The sequence below is a fragment of the Triticum dicoccoides genome, chromosome 2B (genome assembly GCF_002162155.2).
Source record: "Triticum dicoccoides isolate Atlit2015 ecotype Zavitan chromosome 2B, WEW_v2.0, whole genome shotgun sequence".
Lineage (NCBI taxonomy): Eukaryota > Viridiplantae > Streptophyta > Magnoliopsida > Poales > Poaceae > Triticum > Triticum dicoccoides.
In genome coordinates, this window is record NC_041383.1 from 356,227,157 (window position 1) to 356,243,785 (window position 16,629).

Sequence of the window (16,629 nt, forward strand, 5' to 3'; positions counted from 1 at the left end):
CTCTTCCTCCATATATACAGCCCTTAGGGCATCGTTTAGACTTTGGGTTTTGTTTAGATTAAAGTTCGCCATAGCTGCAACTTCGCGTACTTCGTTTGTGTTCAACGACCAGACAAAGGCGTCACAGAACACCACCTTGATCAATAAAGCTTTCATCTTATATTCGCAATATCGAGATTGCAATCTTAGTTTCTTGCTTGTTCTTCGATTGCTCGCAGGAAGTAGACCCTCGTGGTCAGGTTGATCGTGCTCCGGCGTGGTCAATAACCTCTCGGAGTTGCTTTAGCGATTGCTAAGGCGCAAGGTCCTCGCACGTTCGTAGTCGGATCGTCAAAGTCGACTTCCACCAAAGCGAAATCCATCATCTCATCGAAACACGGGACACCTTAGCGTCTATCAGTTGGGAAAGACAATCCATGGGATCTCAAATCATCGTTGCTCTCTAGAGCTCGTTTTGTCAACTCGTGGGATTGCGAGGTTGACAAGTATTCATGGGTACCTACACAAAAGAGACACAAACCAAAGAAATTGTGCTCGTGGTAAATTTACACATCATCCATCATGATGTGTATGTGCACATGTGAGTTAGCACAAGATAAGCATCGCTCAAAGAAATTGGATGCATGGTATAAGAACATGTCATCCATCATGAAAGAATAGTTATTGTGTATGACATGATGGGGACACAAATTGAGAATGCAAGTATATGGCACATCAAAAGCATTTTCATTCAAGGGAAACATATGGTGCACACAAGTATTGGGATCATGCAATGAAAGGGATGGATCAAATTCTCCTAACATGTATGAGGGAACTATGGGTATCTCCTCATGAGCAATAGCGGAAACATCATATGGAGAAAATGGACAACATCCAAAACAATGCATATCCGAAGCTAGGTGGGCATGGCATGGCATATGAGATAAATGCTGGAAAGGGAGCATATCAATATCATCACAAGAAAAACAAATGCCAATAACCAAGGGCCTGTCATCTATGCCATAAGTGCAAATTGGGTTTGTTTTAATGGCATATGCATAGTCACTATGAAGAGATTGCAAATAAGACATATGGTTGATCTCATGCATAGCATATGACAAGTCAAGCGGATTATCAAACATGATGTGACCAAGGGAATTGTCACAAGAAATCCTATGTAATATGGCATCACTACTAATAGACTCCACATGAGAATCATTATATTCATCATAAATGGGCAAATCATCGCATGGGGAAATCATACTAGCATGAAGCATGGTACTAGGTGGATCAACATCATGCAAGCAATCAATGTCAAGAATGTCCACTAGTGGGACTAGAGCATCACCGTCACCTTTGTTACCTTTGTTATTCCACTCAAGTGGTGTAGGCGAGGTGGGAAAGACCAAATGGTGGTCATATTCATCTTGATGGAACCATGTGGGGGGTGCATCATATTCCACCATGGCCATCGTGTTGTCCAAAGGGAGGATGAAGTCGTCGAGGATCGGCGCGTCATCATAAATGGGACCTAGCACCAAATGAGAAGACACAATAGAGGTAGAGGTCAAGTCGTTAGTGTTGAAAGTGGCCTCACATGACCTATCAACTATCTCACTCTCTCTATGTGGTGGTTCACTCACTCCCTCAAAATAGGTGCACTCAAACTCACATATGGTGGAGTCACTCATCTCACTCAAGTGGTGGGGGTTGTGGCTCTCCTCACATGGGATTTGTGGCAACACATCATATATAGGGCTAGTGGTGAAGGCACTCTCACTCTCAATATGATGGCACAAGTCACTCAAGTCATCATACATCACCGTGGTCGAGGTGAAATACTCAATCATCTCATCGCCGTCGCCATGGGTGAATGCCGAAGATGGCACATCATCACTCTCCTCCATGACCGAAGGGAAAATCCCATGCTCGATCATCTCGTCACCGTCGCCGTTGATGAAGGCCGAAGATGGCACACCATCACTCTCGCCTCCAAAGATGGAAGCATCATCCTTGCTCGCCACCTTGCCGCTCGCCTCCAAAGCTTGGTCCTTGAGGGTCTCCGTAGTCGTACTCGTCGCCGCACCGTCTTGAAAAGAGTCGTGGTAGACTCGGCACCATCAATGCCACAAAGAGGGGTGGCGGTGAAGTCGAACTTGGGAGCATCGTCTTGGAGCTCGTCGGGCTTGGACATCTTGGTGGTACTATCCCCATGCTCGTTCTCATGGAGCTTGGTCGCCGCGAAGTTTGCTTGGGGTGGAGAAGCCTTGGCCTTCATGAGTTCTTGTTCCGCCTTGAGAGCACCAATGTAGTTGTCGTCGAGGGACTTGTAGTTCTCGAGGAAGATTGTCTTGGAGATGTCGTTGTGCAATCCCATCATGAAGTGGAACTTCATCCAAATGGGGTTCTCCACGCCAGCTCGTCGCAAGGCATGCTTCATCTCCTTGAAGTACGCGTCGATGGACTTGGATCCTTGGATGGTGTTCTCCAATTGGCGTTGAAGTTGTTCCGTGTAGGTTGGAGGCACAAACTCTCGCCGCAAAGCTCTCTTCGTATTGGGCCAACTCGTCTTGTAGCTCTCCGAAGGTGTGTGAAGCCACCATGCCAATGTGTAGTCATGGAAGTTTCTTGTGGCGCACTTCACTTGATCTTCGGGATGAACTTGATGTAGCTTGAGGTAGTCGTCCATCAAATGCTCCCACTCGAGATACTCCTCGAGTTCTTGAGTTCCACAGAAAGGAATCGCTTGTTCGATGTCGAGGTCGTAGTTTCTCGTGGAAGTCGCGGACTTGAGCTTGGGGAGCTTCTCTTGAGCATAGTCTTGAGGTGCTTGTTGGCGAAGATGCCTTGAAGTCGCTTGGCGAAGATGCCAAGGAATATGGTGAAGTCTTTGAGCGGTTGTTGATGTAGAGCTCTTGACCTTCACGTTCTTGTTGGTGATGGTGTCGATGCCGATGTGATCTTGCCGTAGATGGTAGCTCAGAAGCATGTGCTCTTGAGCGTCTTCTCGAAGATGAGGAAGATCGCTTGTAGGACTTGATGAGGGCTTTGATCTCCTCCATTTTAGCTTGCATCTTGGCGTCGTAGTTGTTTTTCGTGGCATCGAACTCGTTGTTGTTGTTGTAGACCGAAGGTGAAATGCCTTGCCTATCCATCACAAGACTCGAGCAAAGGTGAGTAGGAAATGAGATAAACAATACCAGGTTACCTTTTCCCAAAGTTGAGGATGTATCCCGTTTCACTCAATGTGAGATGAAAGAATAGTGGAATTGGTACCGGACTTGTTCACTCACACCTAACAAGTAAAGCTTATGGTGTAGCTCGGTGAGGATAGTGGCACAAAAAAATTTGATTAAAAATGTTAGCAAGAGTCAATAATGTTGAAAGAGATTCACAAATTCGCAAGTGAAACAAGTAGACCAATAGCAATATGTGGCACACGGAAACACACACACGGATAGATAAATGGGGTCGTGCAACCAAGGGATGAGCACAAAATGTGGAATCCATGGAAAACGCTCGTGTTGCACAACTCAAGAGAGACGCTAGCACGATTGCTCAATAGGCGGATACAACACTTGTGCACAACCTATAAGATGCAAAATGGATAAACTTTCTATCCCAAGTATGCTATGTATGTATGGTTCCCGGTGTTTCTCACAAGATGATCCAAGATGATCGTATATGATATATTGTGATGCTATGGCTATTGCTTACAAGCTCTTTGCTCTCTCTTTTGCTTAAAAGCTTATTCTTTTTTTTGTATAGCCACTATGTGAAATGCACAAACCAAGATAGCAATTGTGTATATGCGGGAACAAACTTGAGACTTAAGAGATGATATGATGATACCAATATGATATGGTATGTATGCTATGGGAAGTATGGATCACTAATGTGCACAAGTAACGTTGCCGGCAATACTCAAATGGCTAGTCTCGATAGGCAAGTAACGCAAAATGGGCTAGGGGTTAACAATGCAATGTCAAGGGGAATATACAATGGTATCGTCGAGGTTACCGTCCTTTGTGATGATGAGTGGCGGTGTTCTTGATGTAGATACCAAGATGATGGAGACTCATCCCTAAGTAGCCGAAACACCTTAGGAAACGGAAAAACCGCAAACTCAAAATCACAAATGACAAATGTCAAAATGGTGGTAGCGGAAAGCGGTGGTGGTTCTGCACTAGGCAATGAGGAAGTGGAATGATGGCTATACACGTGTCGAAGTTGAAGTTGACGTCCCTAAGTAGCCGAAACACCTTAGGAGACACAAGCCACAACTCAAACAAGCTCAAACAACTATTGGGTTAATTTGGGAGTGGCGAAATGTATGGTTGGCACGCCTATGCGGAAGTGGTGGTGGTGGTTGATGAAGAAGCAATTGTCCCTAAGTAGCCGAAACTCCTTAGGAGACTCGAATCACTACTCAAGCAACCACTAATGCTATGGTGAACAAAATGGGTTAGGTTGCGGAAGTTGGTGGTGGCTATGCGGATGATATGGTGGAGGGCCTAGGAAAACTTGCCAAATTTTCAAAATTTGATGGAGTCAAATGATGCTGGTGGTATTTTTGTGGGAAGGGGGATGTCAAGAGCTTCAAAACGAGCTAAAGAACGTCAAAATCGGAGTTCGGATGAATTAGTTATGGCCAAAACAAACATCAGTTGAAGTCTGAAACTACAGGTTACGGACGTCCGTAAAGGTCGGATGTCCGGGGCATTGGACGTCCGGAAAAGTCGAAAATCCGTAAATTTGGTTTGGGTTAGGGGTTTCAGTCGTCCGGGAAAGGTCGGACGTCCGGTCGTTCCCGGGGCTCCGGACGTCCGTAAAACGCCAGTCGTCCGGTGGGTTGGGGTCAACGCGAGATCCGAGATCCGGGGCGCGATTTTGAGCGGAAAATGGAGATTTCGGGGTCAAAATTGACAAGATTTCATGGATGAAAGATGGGGAAACTTGGGGAGATGCTAGATCCACTCTAAACCAAGCAAATCCATGGATCAAAATCAACAAAACATCATCAAACCAACAAATCAAGGCTTTTGGGGAACAACATAACAAAACAAGGCTAGAAAATGGTGGGAGGGACTCCAAATACGTGATAAACGTGGCTCATGATACCATATGATGCGGGGCTAACCCGGTGTAGGCCGATCTTTCATGTTTGGAGTGGGATCCCTCGAAGAACACGATGAACACGGGGAAGAACGGGTAGAAATCACAAGGGGAAACACTCAAGAACAAGTCCAATCACACATCCACTAGACAATCAAACACACAAGATCCACAAGGTACATGAACAACAAAGAGAAAGATACAAGATAGAGTTCATCCCAAATCCTATGAAGGAGATGAGGGCTTGAATCCTAGAAGGATCTTCCCACGAAGGGGGTCTTGGATCCCGCGGGATCTTCTCACATGGAGGTCTTGAACTCCATGGGAGTGGTAGTCTCTATCTCTCAAGAGTAGAGGTAGGAGCAAAGATCACCTAAGAATGAGCTATCATATTTGCTAACCCTAGAAAGGGGGTGGAGGTGGTCTCTTTATAGTCTAAGCCACGAAGGGGTAAGTAGGAGAGGGATACAAGGCCAAAGGCCCGATGATGAGGACATCAATACCATTGTTACACCCACAACCCCTGCTGCTATACATATTGGACCAATTCCTAGAGCTCGCGCACGCCAGCTAAATTACCAAGTACTTTCGTTTCTTGGTAATGATTCTAATGTTCATGAGAATATGATGCTGCCTAAATTGGATACATTTGTTTTGCTTACAAATGAAGGGCCTAGCTTGGAGAAGCATGAACATTGGAGCAAGAAAAAGCATGGAGATGATGGCATGCGCAAGGAGAACAAGAACGGAGTTACGAGTGATGATTTCATGTCTTTGAAGCCACCATGACGAGTGCATGAAGCCTTGGACGAAATATACAAGATGCCACTTCATAAATTTCATCCAGAGGCTATTATAGGTGCTACGTCACCTTTTTATTGGGCCATGCCCATATAATTTTGAAATACATTAGTACAGGCTATTTTTAGAGTCCGTAATTGTGGGGAAACAAGAGGTAGTTGATTTCGGACCCCTCCACCAAGGGCCACGAAATTCCCCCTCTCTTCCTCCATATATACAGCCCTTAGGGCACCGTTTAGACTTTGGTTTTTGTTTAGATTAAAGTTCGCCATAGCTGCAACTTCGCGTACTTCGTTTATGTTCAACGACCAGACAAAGGCGTCACAGAACCCCACCTTGATCAATAAAGCTTTCATCTTATATTCGCAATATCCAGATTGCAATCTCAGTTTCTTGCTTGTTCTTCGTTTGCTCGCAGGAAACAGACCCTCGTGGTCAGGTTGATCGTGCTCCGGCATGGTCAATAACCTCTCGGAGTTGGTTTAGCGATTGCTAAGGCGCGACGTCCTCGCACGTTCGTAGTCGGATCGTCAAAGTCGACTTCCACCAAAGCGAAATCCATCATCTCATTGAAATACGGGACACCATTGCCTCTATCAAGTGGTATCAGATTTCCAGGTTGCTCGGTGAGATTGTACAGTTTTTCGTAGTTTAGATCGAGTCTGTTCTTCATACCTATAGTCCACGAAAAAGCCACAAAAAAATTAGGGTTAGTTCATCATATCCGAACCAATTTGAGCCTTTGCATAATCTTTTTAGGGTTTTGCTTTGTTGAATTTGCGGTTGCATCGTCGTGTCTAGTTGCTGGTCTTAGCGTCTAGTCTTTTAGAGTTTCAAGTTCTGGTCATAAGTTGTCACACCGCCACCGCACCATCATCATCGCCCCTTCCACCTACCACCACCGCTCCAAATCCATATCCATATACTACCACCGCTACCACCGCCGCTGCCATATACCACCACCATATATCCACCACCAATTCGAGTTCCTTGCATATTAGGTTTGTTTTCGAGATTCATCTAGTTTCCGATTCGTGTTTCCTTGCCGGAGTACGTTTCGAAAAAAAAAGAGTCCGGAAACCACCCTCCGTTTAGGCCCAAAATTTTCCGAAAACACACTTGTCGAAAAAATTTCTGGCTATCCTATTTTTAGGTGTTTCTAAGTGTATTGAGACAGTCGCTGTTATAGAAAGTTTTTTTTGACCCGTTTCCAGTTTTTGGGTCCGGGCAGTCGAAAAAAAAAATTGGTCGAAAAAATTTCGTGCCCATCCTCTCAGTTTGACCTGGGAAGAGTTTTGAGACACTCGCCATTATAGTAATTTTTCGCAACAAAAAAAAGAGCAGCGCAAAAAAAACAGCGCAAAAAAAACAGCGTAAAAAAAAGAGCGAAAAAATTCCAGAGTGTGCTTTTCCCTTGTTTACGTGCAGCGCCGTGATTTTGTTTGTGTTCTAGGCTCGCGTCTCTAGCACGGTCTAGCCTAGGACCAGCACAGTATCGTCGTTGAGCGTTTATTCAACTTTCATCTCTGAATTGATTATTGCTGACCCTTTTTGCTACCATATTATAAGCCTTCCCAGCTACACATACATCTACGTCATGCGTTTGACTCTCCCTGGTAATCGCTCTATCCAAGCTTTGAGAGTTTTGACTACAACGGTTCCCGATCACCGCCTGCTGTTGGGTAAGAACTGGTAAGAATTTGAGATTTGCTTGACGGATTTGTGACACCCACCACCACCTCTTGTTAGTAGTCTGTAGGATCATATTCTGTGTGTTTCTATTGCTGCTAACCATGCCAGGATCACAAGCCGACGAGATTGACTGGGAGAACTTATCGAACAAGGAGCTTCATGATAAGTTTCAGCAAATTATGACTGAATAGGTGCAAGATGTGCTGAACAATTTGGAAGAGGCCATGGAGAAGATCACTGGCCTTGAGAAGACGTTCGAAACAAAGCTCGATAACAGATTTAATGAACTGCTTGCGCGTCTTCCACCACCACCACCCGCTGCACCTAACGCACCTCTCCAACAACAACAACGACTACCTCCACGTCGCGAAACAGACCTCCGCCGAGCGAGCCGTGTCCCTCTTGCGTTTGGCCAAACTATTGGTGCTGTTGTTGATACTTCTGTGGCTCCTGCTGCTGATGCGGAGGATGATGAGTATGTGGGCGATTATGAGGATGAGGTTGATCAAAATCAGAACTACATGCAGCCACCAGCACCACCACCAGCAGGTCGACCTCAGGTATATATTCGCAATGGTAGGCCTGCACCACCACCTCAGGTACGAGATGATGTCCATATTCCTAAACTGAAATTGAATATTCCACCATTTGAGGGTAGATATGTTCCTGATATATATCTTACTTGGGAGTTAGAAACTGAACAACGATTTACATGTTTACAATATCCTGAGGAGAGACGAGTTGCTGCTGCTGTTTGTGCTTTCACTAGTTTTGCATGTGTATGGTGGTCTGAACATTGTAGATTATATCCTATTCCAACTACTTGGGCCGCTTTGAAAACTGCTATGCGTACGCGTTGGGTTCCACCATATTATCAACGTGAATTGGTTCAAAAATTGCAGCGTTTAAGACAAGGGAAAAATTCTGTAGAAGAATATTATCAGGAATTACAAACTGGCATGATTAGATGTGGTATTGTTGAGGAGAATGAAGCTATGCTTGCACGTTTTCTGGGTGGATTATATAGAGAGATTCATACCATTCTAGACTATAAGGAGTATACTAATATCACTCGTTTATTCCATCTTGCTTGTAAAGCTGAACGTGAAGTGCAGGATCGACAAGCATTGGCGCGAACTAACTTTTCTGCAGGCCGACCTTCATCATGGACACCGCGTGCATCTTCTACTTCAACTGCACCAGCACCTCCATTAGGTGCCACCTCCAGCCGTGATACAAGAAAACTGGCACAACCACCATTATCTGCCAAGAGCGCACCTGCGGGGCCTGCACATCGTTCTTCTTCTTCCATAGCATCAACAGGGCACACAAGTGATATTATTTGTCGTCATTGTAAGGGAGGAGGTCATTATGCGTGAGAATGCAAATCTCAGCGTGTGATGATTGCTACCGAGGATGGTGGGTATGAGTCCGCTAGTGACTATGATGAGGAGACTTTGGCTCTTATTATACGTTAAGAACATGGTGGAGATGATTCTGATCATGAGACGCAATACATGGCTCCTGAAGACACTGACATGTATGAATGTTTAGTTGCTCAATGTGTTTTGAGTGTGCAGGTCACACAAGCTGAGAAAAATCAGAGGCACAATTTGTTCCATACCAAGGGAGTTGTGAAGGAACGTTCTGTGCGCGTCATCATAGACGGAGGGAGCTGCAACAACTTGGCTAGCATGGAGATGGTGGAGAAGCTTTCTCTCACCACAAGACCACACCCACATCCTTTCTACATCTAATGGTTCAACAACAGCGACAAGGTTAAGGTAACACGTACTGTTCGTGTGCATTTTAGTATCTCTACATATGCTGATTATGTTGATTGTGATGTGGTACCTATGCAAGCATGTTCCTTATTACTTGGTAGACCATGGCAATTTGATAAAAATTCTGTACACCATGGTAGAAACAATCACTATACTCTTGTTCATAAGGATAAAAATATTACTTTGCTGCCTATGACTCCTGATTCCATTTTGAAAGATGATATTAATAGAGCTAATAAAGCAAAACAGGAGAAGAATAAGAGTGAAAATCAGATTGTGGCAAAAGAATTTGAGCAACAAATGAAGCCTAATAATAAACCATCTAGTGTTGCTTCTGAAATTAAATTGAAAAGTGCATGTTTATTTGCCACCAAATCTGATATTGATGAGCTAGATTTCAGCAAATCTGTTTGCTATGCTTTTGTGTGCAAAGAGGCATTGTTTTCATTCGAGGACGTGCCTTCCTCTTTGCCTCCTGCTGTCACTAACATTTTGCAGGAGTTCGCTGACGTCTTTCCACAAGACGTGCCACCGGGATTACCGCCTATTCGGGGGATTGAGTATCAGATTGTCTTAATTCCCGGTGCTTCACTGCCAAACCGTGCGCCATACCGTACCAATCCAGAGGAGACGAAGGAGATTATGCGTCAAGTACAAGAGCTTCTCAACAAAGGTTATATACACGAATCCCTTAGTCCTTGTGCTGTTCCTATTATTCTAGTGCCGAAAAAGGATGGTACATCGCATATGTGTGTTGATTGTAGAGGCATTAATAATATTACTATTCGTTATCGTCATCCTATTCCTAGGCTAGATGATATGCTTGATGAATTGAGTGGCTCTACAATATTCTCCAAAGTTGATTTGCGCAGTGGATACCATCAAATTCGTATGAAATTGGGGGATGAATGGAAAACAGCATTTAAAACTAAGTTTGGATTATATGAGTGGTTAGTCATGCCTTTTGGGTTAACTAATGCGCCTAGTACTTTCATGAGACTAATCAACGAAGTTTTATGTGCTTTCATTGGACGATTTGTGGTAGTCTATTTTGATGATATACTGATTTATAGCAGATCTTTGGAAGAACATTTGGAACATTTACGTGTTGTTTTTATTGCTCTACGTGATGCACGTTTGTTTGGTAACCTTGGGAAGTGCACCTTTTGCACCAACCGAGTATCTTTTCTTGGCTATGTTGTTACTCGACAGGGAATTGAAGTTGATAAAGCCAAGATTGAAGCTATTAAGAGTTGGCCGCAGCCCAAAACGGTCACACAAGTGAGGAGTTTTCTTGGCCTTGCTCGATTCTATAGGCGTTTTGTGAGAGATTTCAGCACCATTGCTGCACCTCTCAATGAGCTTACAAAGAAAGATGTGCCTTTTCTTTGGGGTACCGCACAGGAAGATGCCTTCACGGTATTGAAAGATAAGTTGACACATGCTCCTTTACTCCAACTTCCTGATTTTAATAAGACTTTTGAGCTTGAATGTGATGCTAGTGGAATTGGATTAGGAGGTGTGTTATTACAAGATGGCAAACATGTTGCATACTTTTCTGAAAAATTGAGTGGGCCTAGTCTGAATTATTCTACTTATGATAAAGAATTATATGCTCTTGTTCGGACTTTAGAAACATGGCAACATTATTTATGGACCAAAGAATTTGTTATACATTCTGATTATGAATCTTTGAAACATATTAAAAGTCAAGCTAAACTGAATCGTAGACATGCTAAATGGGTTGAATTCATTGAGACTTTCCCTTATGTCATTAAACACAAGAAGGGAAAAGAAAATGTTATTGTTGATGCATTGTCTCGTCGCTATACTATGCTTTCACAACTTGACTTCAAAATATTTGGTTTGGAGACCATCAAAGATCAATATGTGCATGATGTTGATTTTAAAGATGTAATGCAGAATTGTAAAGAAGGAAGAATGTGGAACAAGTTTGTCATTAACGATGGATTTGTGTTTCGTGCTAACAAGCTATGCATTCCAGCTAGCTCCGTTCGCCATTTGTTGTTGCAGGAGGCGCATGGAGGAGGTTTAATGGGACACTTTGGCGTGAAGAAGATGCAGGACGTACTTGCTATACATTTCTTTTGGCCAAATATGAAACGGGATGTTGAGCGTTTTATTGCTCGCTGCACTACATGTCAAAAAGCTAAGTCACGACTCAATCCTCATGGTTTATATATGCCTTTGCCTGTACCTAGTGTTCCTTGGGAGGATATATCTATGGACTTTGTTTTAGGTTTACCTCGAACAAAGAAGGGGAGGGATAGCATATTTGTTGTCGTGGATAGATTCTCGAAAATGGCACACTTTATACCATGTCATAAAAGCGATGATGCTGTTAATGTTGCTGATTTGTTCTTTCGTGAAATTATTCGCTTGCATGGTGTGCCAAATACTGTTGTTTCAGATCGTGATACTAAATTTCTTAGCCACTTTTGGAGATGTTTATGGGCTAAGTTGGGGACTAAACTGCTTTTTAGTACTACTTGTCACCCCCAAACTGATTGACAAACTGAAGTAGTCAATAGAACATTGTCTACTATGCTTAGGGCTGTTTTGAAGAATAATAAGAAAATGTGGGAGGAATGCTTGCCTCATATTGAATTTGCTTATAATCGTTCATTGCATTCTACTACTAAGATGTGCCCTTTTGAAGTTGTGTATGGTTTCCTACCTCGTGCACCTATTGATTTGTTGCCTCTTCCATCTTCAGAGAAGGTTAATTTTGATGCTAAACAACGTGCTGAATTGATTTTAAAAATGCATGAGTTAACTAAGGAAAACATTGAGCGTATGAATGCTAAATATAAACTTGTTGGAGATAAGGGTAGAAAACATGTTGTGTTTGCACCTGGAGATCTTGTTTGGATACATTTGCGTAAGGATAGATTTCCTGATTTGCACAAATCAAAGCTAATGCCACGTGCTGATGGTCCCTTTAAGGTGTTAGAGAAAATAAATGATAATGCATATAAACCTGAGCTGCCTGCAGATTTTGGGGTTAGTCCCACTTTTAACATTGCAGATTTGAAGCCTTATTTGGGTGAGGAAGATGAACTTCCGTCGAGGACGACTTCATTTCAAGAAGGGGAGGATGATGAGGACATCAATACCATTGTTACACCCACAACCCCTGCTGCTATACCTATTGGACCAATTACTAGAGCTCGTGCACGCCAGCTAAATTACTAGGTACTTTCGTTTCTTGGTAATGATTCTAATGTTCATGAGAATATGATGCTGCCTAAATTGGATACATTTGTTTTGCTTACAAATGAAGGGCCTAGCTTGGAGAAGGATGAACATTGGAGCAAGAAAAAGCATGGAGATGATGGCATGCGCAAGGGGAACAAGAACGGAGTTACGAGTGATGATTTCATGTTTTTGAAGCCACCATGACGAGTGCATGAAGCCTTGGACGAAATATACAAGATGCCACTTCATAAATTTCGTCCAGAGGCTATTATAGGTGCTGCGTCACCTTTTTATTGGGCCAGGCCCATGTAATTTCGAAATACATTAGTATAGGCTATTTTTAGAGTCCCTATGTGTGGGGAAACAAGAGATAGTTGATTTCGGACCCCTCCACCAAGGGCCACGAAATTTCCCCTCTCTTCCTCCATATATACAGCCCTTAGGGTACCGTTTAGACTTTGGGTTTTATTTAGATTAAAGTTCGCCATAGCTGCAACTTCGCGTACTTCGTTTCTGTTCAATGACCAGACAAAGGCGTCACAGAACCCCACCTTGATCAATAAAGCTTTCATCTTATATTCGCAATATCCAGATTGCAATCTCAGTTTCTTGCTCGTTCTTCGTTTGCTCACAGGAAACAGACCCTCGTGGTCAGGTTGATCGTGCTCCGGCATGGTCAATAACCTCTCGGAGTTGATTTAGCGATTGCTAAGGCGCGAGGTCCTTGCACGTTCGTAGTCGGATCGTCAAAGTCGACTTCCATCAAAGAGAAATCCATCGTCTCATCGAATGACGGGACACCGTTGCCTCTATCACCCGCGGCTGCGCACACAGGCGTCGGACGTCCGGTGGGGGTCGGATGTCCGGAAGCTTGGGACGGTCCGGACGTCCGGAATACTTCGTACTTCCGTAAATTTTGTTCTGTCGCCGTAGCACCGGTCGTCCGGTCGGTGTCGGTCGTCCGTGCGCTGGGACTTGTCGGACGTCCGGCGTTCGTTGGTCGTCCGGCCGCTGTAGCTTTCGTCGGCAGGTCTCTTGGGCTGGCTGGAGTTCTAGGTGTCAGACGTCCAGCGTAGTCCGGTCGTCCGGGCGTTGTAGGGGTGTCGGACGTCCGGTGGCTTCCGGCCGTACGGTCGCTGTAGACTCTGCAACTCCTTCTTCTTCTGTCTTCGCTTCCATGCCTCCCTCGCGGATGGGGTAGTTGTTCCTTGGCGCATGCACTCCTCCTCGTCATCCGTGAAGCTCCGGCGATACCTATGCGTGCACATGGGTGGAGTGTCAAGTAGTATACCATCCTCGAAGGGGTCAAGTGTACACGTGTAAAGGAGAAGATTCACCTTTATGTATGAGAAGTAGAGGTCACACATGTCACTTGCCAAATGAACTCTTGACATGGTAATGACCGTAGGATGCTCCGCATCAAGAGCACAAAAGAAGACCGCGAGACAACCACCACAAAGACGGTGCTAAGGCTACATCAACCACTTCAGCATCGTCGCCAAGTGTTCTCAAGGCATCTTCGCCTTTGGACGTACGGCATCTTCGCCTACTTCCCACGAGTACGCCTACAACGACTTCATCAAGTCCAAGGCGACTACCTATGAGCGAGGGCGACACTTCCATCTTAGGAAGCCCCACAAGGAAGATGGCCGAGCATGGGAAACTCCCTTCGGTCATGGAGACGAGCTACGAGGTGCCACATCATATGGGCCTCCAAAAACAAGACAGCGACAAGAGGGTCGGGCAAGGTCCATCCCCTTCGACCACGGCGATAGGAGTTGAGCATGGAGACATTTGCACCTACATCTCTCCGACACCCACATATGTCGAGATGCCCCAAGTGCCATGTGAGGAGAGCCACCACCACATAAGTGACATGAGTGACTCCACCATACGTGACATTGAGAGCATTTCCTATGAGAGGATGAGTGTGACCACCACTAGCCCCACACATGAGAGCATGTCACACATCCTATGTGAGGTTGAGCTCCATTTGAGTGACTCCACCAACCATATGAGTGAGAGCCTCCTTGAGGGAGTGAGTGAGCCACAACACTTAGAGAGTGAGGTAATTGACACGGCATGTGAGGCCACTATGATTTGTAACGACTTAACCTCTACTCCTAGTGTGTTTTCTTCTTTGGTGCTAGGTCTCCTACATGACGACATGCCTATCCTCGACGAGTCCACCCCTCCAAAGAGAAAACCGATGGCCATGGTGGACGATGATGCACCCCCCACATGGTTCCATCAAGATGAAGATGACAATGAGACGATCTTCAACAACTCACCTACAACACATGAGCGACGCTCCAACGGTAACATAGGTGATGGTGCTTCTCTTGTCCCAGTAGTGGACTCTCTTACCATCGATTGCTCCCATGATGTTGACCCACCTATTCCCATGCTTCATGCTAGTGAGACTTCTTCATGCCTTGACTTACCTATTTGTGATGAATACGATGATGAGCATGTTGAGTTGCCTAGTTGTGATGCTATGTTCCATAGGATATCATGTGAAAATTCTTTTGGTCACATCATGTTTGACAATCCATTGAACTTGTCATTTGCTATGAGTGAGATCTCCCATATTGCATCATTTCAATCTCAACATACTAATTATGCATGCCCCATTAAAATAAATCCTATTTGCACTTATGGCATAGATGACGAGATGATGGTCATTGGCTTTTGTTTTTCATGTGATGATATTGCCATGCTTACTTTACATGATTTGCCAATTCATCTACTATGCCATGCCATCATCACATTGTTCCAAATATGCATTGTTTTGGATGTTGTCAATATTATCCATGTGATGTTTCCACTAATGCTCATGAGGAGACCCCCATAGTATCCTCATACATATTAGGAGATCTTGATGCATTTCATACTTTGCATGATTCCCATGATAGTGTACATCGTATGAATTCCATGAATAACAATGCTCTAGATATTGCTCGTGATGCATTACACAATTTGAGTCTCCATTATGCTATACATAATAACAAACCTATCATGATGGATGACATGTTTCTATATCACGCATCTCATTTATTTGAGCATTGGATATTTTGTTCTAACCGACACATGCACGTGCGCATCATGATGGATGATGTGTACATATACCACGCACACACAATTTTCCCTTTGTCTTCGTTTTGTGTAGGTACTCATGTATACTCGTTAACCTCTCAATCCCAAGAGTTGACGACACGAGCTCTTGAGAGCAACGATGCTTTGGGATCACGTGAATTGTCCTTACCACCGTTCTCTTCGCGCATCGACTACGCGCATCTCTTTTACTTGTCTCTCACACGGCTATGGGCTATTTACCACTTGTCACCTTATGCCCATACTATCGTGTTCACTTTGCATGTTATTTTTGCTCCTATGCCTTTGCCATGCAATTGTGACCCTTGCTTGCATCTACCCATGATTCACCATTATGCTACTTCCATGTGTATTTGCATGCTTGGTGGAGATCCTTGTTGCTATTGTCATGTTTATCATGTGCCCCATGCTATTGATGCTTGTTGTGTTGGGAGAGTCATGATGCCTCATTTCTATTTACATATGGCCTCTCGCCAATACATAGATGACATTTTACTCATATCTTGCTTTCATGCTTGTGCTATGACATGTGAATTATTCATGTCGACTATTTGCACACATGACATGCTTGCCATGATTCCTTGTAGTACGTTGCATCTTCGCACTACTAGCTTGCTTGACTTGATCGCTATGATTGCTTGCTATGTTGCATCACCCATGTTCCACTATCACTTGCTTTCTTGGGTTGATGACATATATGTTCATGCCTCTCACTTGATTTGTCATGATCATTGTCTCTTGTCTCCATTAGTTGCATCTCTCATATCACCTTTTATTGATTTCCAACTTTCTATGCTTATTGATCATGGAGACTTTGACACCTTACTTGTGATGCATGCTTGTTTGATTGAGCCTATTGCATTTGCTTGTTCTCGCATCATATGCCTCCATACTATGCCATACTCCCTTGTCATTTCTTATGATG